This window comes from Hemiscyllium ocellatum (genome assembly GCF_020745735.1).
Source record: "Hemiscyllium ocellatum isolate sHemOce1 chromosome 27 unlocalized genomic scaffold, sHemOce1.pat.X.cur. SUPER_27_unloc_30, whole genome shotgun sequence".
NCBI lineage: Eukaryota > Metazoa > Chordata > Chondrichthyes > Orectolobiformes > Hemiscylliidae > Hemiscyllium > Hemiscyllium ocellatum.
The window spans coordinates 277,307-284,641 of NW_026867499.1; the positions used below are offsets into that span (position 1 = coordinate 277,307).

At 45.9% G+C, this 7,335-nt stretch overlaps 1 non-coding gene across 1 annotated transcript; it reads left to right on the forward strand.

Moving 5' to 3' along the window:
• Window positions 1-4,816: 4,816 nt before the first annotated feature.
• On the forward strand, window positions 4,817-4,890 carry trnan-guu (transfer RNA asparagine (anticodon GUU)). Its single transcript has one exon. It is a non-coding gene; the product is annotated as a tRNA-Asn (tRNA).
• The last annotated feature ends 2,445 nt before the right edge of the window (window positions 4,891-7,335 follow it).

The window sequence follows — 7,335 nt, forward strand, 5'->3', positions numbered from 1 at the left end:
TGAAAACCGCTTCTCTGACCGGGAATCGAACCCGGCCGCGGGAAGTGAAAGCGGCGAATCCTAACCACTAGACGACCAGGGACATACATCCTTACTTTTTACTTTTACTGAAAATGGCCTCGCTGCCCGGGAATCAAATCCGGGCTGCGGTAGTAAGAAGACTTTCACCGGTACATCCATCAATGTAATTTTTGTATCCATTGCTCCCGATGCGATCTCTATAACATTGGGGAGACTGGAGAGTCAAGTCACATCTCTGGGACTCTCCTGCGCGCCTTTATAGGAAAAACAACCTACCCAGGTAAGTTTGCGCTACACCAGCTTCCGGGTCTGCTCCGCGCTTTTTCTAAAAAAAACCTATAATTTAAACCGTCAAACAAACGTGACCGTGTCTACAAACAGACACTGCCAAACAGCCCTTACCTGCTCCGCGGAGAGAGTGAGGATTGTTCACTCGTTTGTGGGTGTTGGGATGATTGCTTCTGCGGTTAAGTATTTGGTTTGTGTGTGTTGTTTTTCTGTAGACGCTAGTTTGAAGTTCCCCATTGACTGTTCGCTCTACTGTGACATCTAAGAATAGCACTTTGTTGCTGTTCTCCTTCTCTTCAAACCAGGAGTCCCCCTCAAGCCACAGTCTCACCACTTGGAACACCAATATACAGACTAGTCAAAGACCTCCACTGAAAACGAAAACACCAAGTTGAAGATTCCCGCCACTCCAGTTACTCCATCCAAGAATTCTTGAACACCAAAGACACCAAGATAGAAGAGAATGGAATAATGCTGTCCTTTGACATACAGCCCTGTTCACATCCATTAACATCAACGTGACCAAAGAACTCTGAAGACACTACTTGAAGAACCAAAGACACAAACACGAAACAGCACCGAAATCATCAGCAAAGATAACACTGTCAAGCTCGTGGAGCTGTGCCTTAGCTCCCACTTCCTATTCAGTAACAAGACTAACAAACAAATAACGGAACACCCATGAAACCACCAATACCAGGATTCCTAACAGAAGCAATAATGCAGAGATAATGGAACAACTTAGAGGTAACCTACAACACCATTAAAATCTCCTTACTGGCATAAAATTCACAAAAGAGGAAACAACAACGAAGTGCTGTTGTTCTAGATGTCACAGTAGAGCGAACAGTCAATGGTAAATTCAAAACAGCGTCTTCAGGAAAACAACACGCGCGAACCAAGTATTTAAGCTGCAGAAGCAATCATCCCAACAAATCTGCATCAGGATGCTATTTCAACGAGCCATTTCACCCTGTCCAGGACATGCAGGTCCTGGGCCTCCTCCATCGCCGCTCCCTCCCCACCCGGTGCCTGGCCCCTCATCTTCACTTCGGATAACTTCAACCCCTGGACATCAATGTGGACTTTACCAGTTTCCTCATGTTCCCTCCCCCCACCTTACCTCAGGTCCAACCTTACAGCTAACCTGTCCTACCTGCCAATCTCCCTGACCACCTATCCGCTCCACCCTTCTCTCTGAACTCTCACCTTCATCCCCTCCTCCATTCATCTATTGTACTCTTCGCTACCTTCGGCCCAGCACCCCCTCAATTTATTCCTCCACCCTGGAGACGTCCTGTCGCTGATGAAGTTTTATTGCCCAAAACGTCGATTTTCCTGCTCCTCGGAAGCTGTCTGAGCTGCTGTGCTTTTCCAGCACCACTCTGATCTTAACTCTGGTTTCCAGCATCTCCAGTCCTCACTTTTGCCTACACAATAAACCCAGTGTGCCGATTTCACATCAACAAACTGACACAACGTCTGCAGAAACCCTAGCCACATTACTTTACATTAAAGACATCTGGGAAATGATGTCCAGACAACTCAACCCTCTCAGCATCATGGTAGCCCACAAATCTACCAACGCACTTAAACAGCTGCTAATGAACCTGAAATACCTGATAAAAACAACCCGCAAACGCATGTTATTCCCAAAATACCATCCAAGAAAATATATGCATGAACTCTGCCGCACAGTTCTCTGTGGCAAGAAATGCTGGGATGAGATAATAAAGATTTTTTTTTCAGCCAAAACGAATCGGCACTGACTGGACAGCCGTTTAAAATAAACGCTGTCAGCCCAGGATAGAAGATCCGAAGGGATGAGCAGTTTTCTTATTTTTTGAAGATTTACAAAGCTGAGACTGGGTTTTGGTGTTTGTTACCTTTCCATTCCCAGGAGCCGCAGTGGTTGGGGCGGTGAGTTGGGGAAAGTGAAATGTGCTCGTGAGCAGCGTGTGGGGCTATTTCAGCTTCCCCTCATCTGACAACGCTGTGACTTGACTGATGTTCTCAGGAACACTGACTGACGCGAGACAGTGAAAAGAGTCTTGTTCCTGCAGATCAGGAATTCAAACAGTATACCGGCTTCAGGACAATGAGAAAGATTAATTGGGGTGTGTGAAGAAGCTGTGAGCTGCATTTCAAACAGGCAGGTGGAGACAGATGCGTCAACCATTGCGCCCGGCCTGTGCGTGCCTGACGCTGCCATGCTGCAGAATTCTGACGTTAACACGGACATGTGCAGCAATGGGAACAGTCACAAGGTCAACAACCAAAGATAATCAGCGTCACTGATTCCCTTCCACAGTCCCAACTTTGTGAAACAGTATCTTTCACTGACAAATAAAACACCCTTGTCCTCAGGTGCCTGCTTCATTTCGATCTCGATTTCCAGCCCCTCACTGTTCAAGTCTCATTTCCAAACACTTGGCACATAGCCTCAAAAGCAGCTCTGCGGGTATCTGCTTGTTCCACCCTGACAGGCAGTGGGTTGCAGATTCCCGACCAGTCCCAATGTGATTGAAATATTTCAACTCCTCCACTGATTTGTATCTTAAAAAACCGTGGAGCAATCTCCCTTTCCTTTTGACGACGTTTCTCAACTGTAGTCGGCAGGGTGCACACCTGCGTGGGGAAACCACAATGGATTTCATGTCCATCGCATTAACCACTCGGCCCACCAATACAGAACCACACTGACAGCTTCATTTCCTAGGTCTCTCTGCCTGTGGAGCTGAGAAAGAGTGAATCATTGCAGAGTTTGTTTGAAACCAATCACTTCACAGGTTTCGAAAGTGTTAAATATCTGCACATGGCGAGTCTGGATGTTTCATCCCGAAAGATGAAATGGACATTCAGTAAAAACAACAACAGAAATTGCAGGAGCAACTCAGCAGGTCAGGCAGCATCCGTGGAAAGAGAATCAGAGACAACATTTCAGAACTTTTTTTGCCTTCCCCAGGTACAGCCAAACCCGCTGAGTTTCTCCAGCAGTTTCTGTTTCTGTCTTGGATTCTCAGCATCCGTAGTCCTTTACGTTAGAAATTCAATCAGTTCAGAAACTCCTTTGTCCTTCCTCAGTGGAGAAGATTTCCGTTTGGGAAACATTTTCCTGACACCATTAAAAACGCGAAATTCGCAGCGGTAGGAGCGAGGAACACACAACACCCTGTCCCTCGCTGGTCTGGAACCACCAGCCTTTCGATTAACAGCCGAACGCACTGATTTATTGAGCCACAGAGACAGAATTGGACGCCCCACCCCCGCAGTCTGTTTGAGGAAGCTACTGTTCAATTCATAATTCAGCCTGCCCCGCCCAGAATTACCATTGTCTTCTATTAGTTTTACTTTTCCATAATAAAGCCTTGGACATTCACTGTGGAGCCACCGGGATAGTCTGATCCCACCACCTGCAGGCACATCCATGTCACAAGGAACTATCCCACCTACACCGGGGCCATCGCCCTCCGAGCGTTTCAGTGTTTTGCCTCTTACCGAATTTTCTCATTGACCCCCAGCTGTGAAGGGGTTTGAATTCCTGATATGCAGAGAATTCTTTCAATGTCTCAGATCAGTTCATGTCCTGAGAATATCAGAGTCAATCTCCCGGCCTCTTAAACAAGTGGACGGTGTCTGGACTGTCTCTGCTCAGTCGGACAGTTCATCCTTCATTCTCCTCTAATTCCACTTCCCAAAGAGTTTCTAAAGCTTCACAAAGCTGGAGACTGGGATTTCTCTTTTACTTCCTGAAAATTATTCCACCTGCTAACTGACAATATTCTGCCAAAATCTCCTCCCTATTGTAACACTTGCATCATGTCCAGGGATGAGGAATTTCCATTTTGTTGAGACATTCCCAATTTGGGAATGTTCTCTTTGAAACAAAGAAGGTTAACTGGAGATTTCTAGGGGCTGTTGGCAATGATGGGAGAAGAAGTGGTGGGACTGGGCAGGTTAATGATCAGAAGAACCTATTACCACTGACCAGGATCAGTTACCAGAGGACAGGGTTTGAAGTTCTTTAATGGAAAGCAACATTTGTGTAGAACAAGCACAGCGAATACTGCAGAAAGCCAACGGGTCGAGCAGCATCTGTGGAAAGGTAAACAAAGCCGATGTTTTGAGTGTGCTACGGTTTTTGTTCAGAACTCAGTGATTTGCCTCTTCCCGAATTTGGTCCAGGTCTGTTTCTCAATTGGCAAACACATGGCAAGTGCAGTGCTGCAATGTGGCTCGGGGCCAATGAGAAAATTTGGTAAGAGGCAAAACACTGAAAGGCTCGGAGGGCAATGGCCCCGATGTAGGAGAGCTAATTCCTCGTGACATGGATGTGCCTGCAGATGGTGGGATCAGACTGTCCACATGTCTCCACAATGAATGTCCAAGGCTTTATTATGGAAAAGAAAAACTGAAAGAAGACAAAGGTAATTCTGGGCGGGGCAAGTTGAATTATGAATTGAATAGTAGCTTCCTCAAAGAGACTGCGGGGCTAGTGCTGGTACCTGTCTCTGTGGCGTAATTGGTCAGCGCGTTTGGCTGTTAACCAAAAGGTTGGTTGTTCGAAACCACCCAGGGATGGAGTGTTTGGATTTTTTTAAAAACAAAATCAGTGAATTGTTTAAATGGTGATATATTGGAATGTGGAGAAAGTGAGGACAAGAGGTGAAAGTCGAAAAATGTGGCATTGGAAAAGCGCAATAGATCAGGCAGCATCTGAGGAGCAGGACAGTGAGTTTTGGGCACCAGCCCTTCACCAGGAATGATGTAAGGATGTACAAAGGGGTCTCAGAGACCCTCCAGTCAATGCCAGTTGTCGGGCAGATGCAGCAGGCAATGAGCAAGGCAAGTGATATATTACGAAGAGTAATTGAGTTCAGAAGTGGGGTCATTGAACATATTCAAGGCTAAGTTCATCTGAGTTTTGAACAACAAAGAAGTGGATGGTTTTGGGGGGAGGTAAGAAAATGGTTCTAAGGCTAGTACAGGTCAGTCACAGAGTCAGACAGCACTGAACAGACCCTTCATCCATGCTGAGTATATCCTCAAACTAAACTCCATGCTGAGTATATCCTCAAACTAAACTCGTCCCACCTACCAGTGTTTGACCCATAAACCTTCGAATTTTTCATATTCATGTACTTGTCCAAATGTCTTTTAAACGTTGTAACTGTGCATGTATAAAATCATGAAGGGCATGGATATGATAAATAGACAAAGTCTTTTCCCTGGGGTTGGGGAATCCAGAACGAGAGAGCATGGGTTTAGCGTTAGAGGGGAAAGATGCAAAAAAGATCTAAGGGGCATCTTTTTCCACGCAGAGGATGGTGCGTTTTTTGAATGAACTGCCAGGGGAAGTGGTGAAGTCTAGTACGATTGCAACATTTAAAAGGCATTTGGCGAGGTATATGAATAGTAAAGATTTGGAGGGATATGGGGCCGTGTGCTGTCAGGTGGGACAAGATTGGGTTGGGATAGTTGGTCGGCATGGACAAGTTGGACCAAACAGTTTGTTTCTGTGCTGTACATCTTTATGACTCGATGACTTTCTCTGGTCATTCATTCTGCAGTCAGACCACTCTCTTAAAAAAAAAACCCTTGTCCTGTCTTTATAAAATCTTTCTCTACTCACCTCAAAATATTTGCTTCCCTGATCCTGAAACCCCCAGCTGAGGGAAAGGACACCTGTTGTTCACCTCATCCGTATCCCTCATGATTTTATAATCCTCGACAAGGTCACCTCTCAATCTCCTATGTTCCAGTGAGAAAAGTTCCAGCCTATCCACCCTAGATGTAGGTATATTCATATCCAGTTATGACGTGTTCAATGCTGGTGCAGGCTGGAAAGATCATGTGGTTTACTCCTGCTCCCAATTAATCCTGGCTGTTGCATTTCTCAGCCCCATTCTCCCAATTTCTCCCCGCAACTCTCAACCTCTGATACTCCATCCCAGTGTTAAACATACTCAGTGACCTGGCCTCCACAGCTTTCTGTGACAATTAATTCCATAGATTCACCACCCTCTGGCTAAAGAAATTTCTCCTAATCCCCATTCTCCCTTTATGCTGAGGCTATGCCCATGGGTATTAGTCTCTCCTCCCAATGAAAACATCTTCCCAATGTCCACTCTGTCTGGCTGTTCAATATTCTGTACGTTTCAGTTAGATCCCCCCGAGTGTGGGCCTATTAATCAGCATGAACCAGACCCTTCAGGATGAGGACAGCAGGGATTAGGTTCAACAAAGTGAGAATGGAGGGAGAGTGAGTAGGATGGAGATTTTCAGCTTTGAGGGAGGAATAAGAGAGGAAAGAAAGTTTGACATAAATTGCAATTGATCAGATGAGCCGATGGGCCAAGGAGTGGCGGATGGAGTTTAATTTAGACAAATATGAGCTGTTGCATTTTGATGAAGCAAATCAGGGCAGGACCTATGTGGTTAATGGTAAATTCCTGGGAGTGTTGATGAACAAAGAAACCTTGCAAAGCAGGTTCATAGTTCCTTGAAAGTGGAGTTGCAAGTAGATAGGATAGCAAGGAAGGCGTTGGTACGCTTTCCTTTCTTGGTCAGAACACTGAGTTATAGGAGTTTGGAGGTAACGTTGTGGATGCACAGGACACTGGAAAGGCCACTTTTGGAATACCGCGCTCAGTTCTGGTTTCCCTGCTGTCGGAAAGGTGTTATGCTGTCGGAAAGGTGTTATGAAAAGTGAAAGGGTTCGGAAAAGATTTAGGAAGTTGTTGCCAGAGTTAGAGGGTTTGAGCTACAGGGAGAGGCTGAATCGGCTGGGGCTGTATTCCCTGGAGCGTCTGTGACCATTCGAAGTTAATAAGGGGCATGTATAGGGTGAATAACGGAGATCGTTTCCCCAGGATATGGGAGTGCTAAAGTAGAGAGTATAAGTTTGAGGTGAGGGGAGGGGGGTGGAAGACTTTAAACGGACCTGAGGGGCAGCATTTTCATGCAGAGGATGATGTGTGCATGGAACGTGCTGCCAGAGGAAATGGTGGAGGCTGGTACAATTAC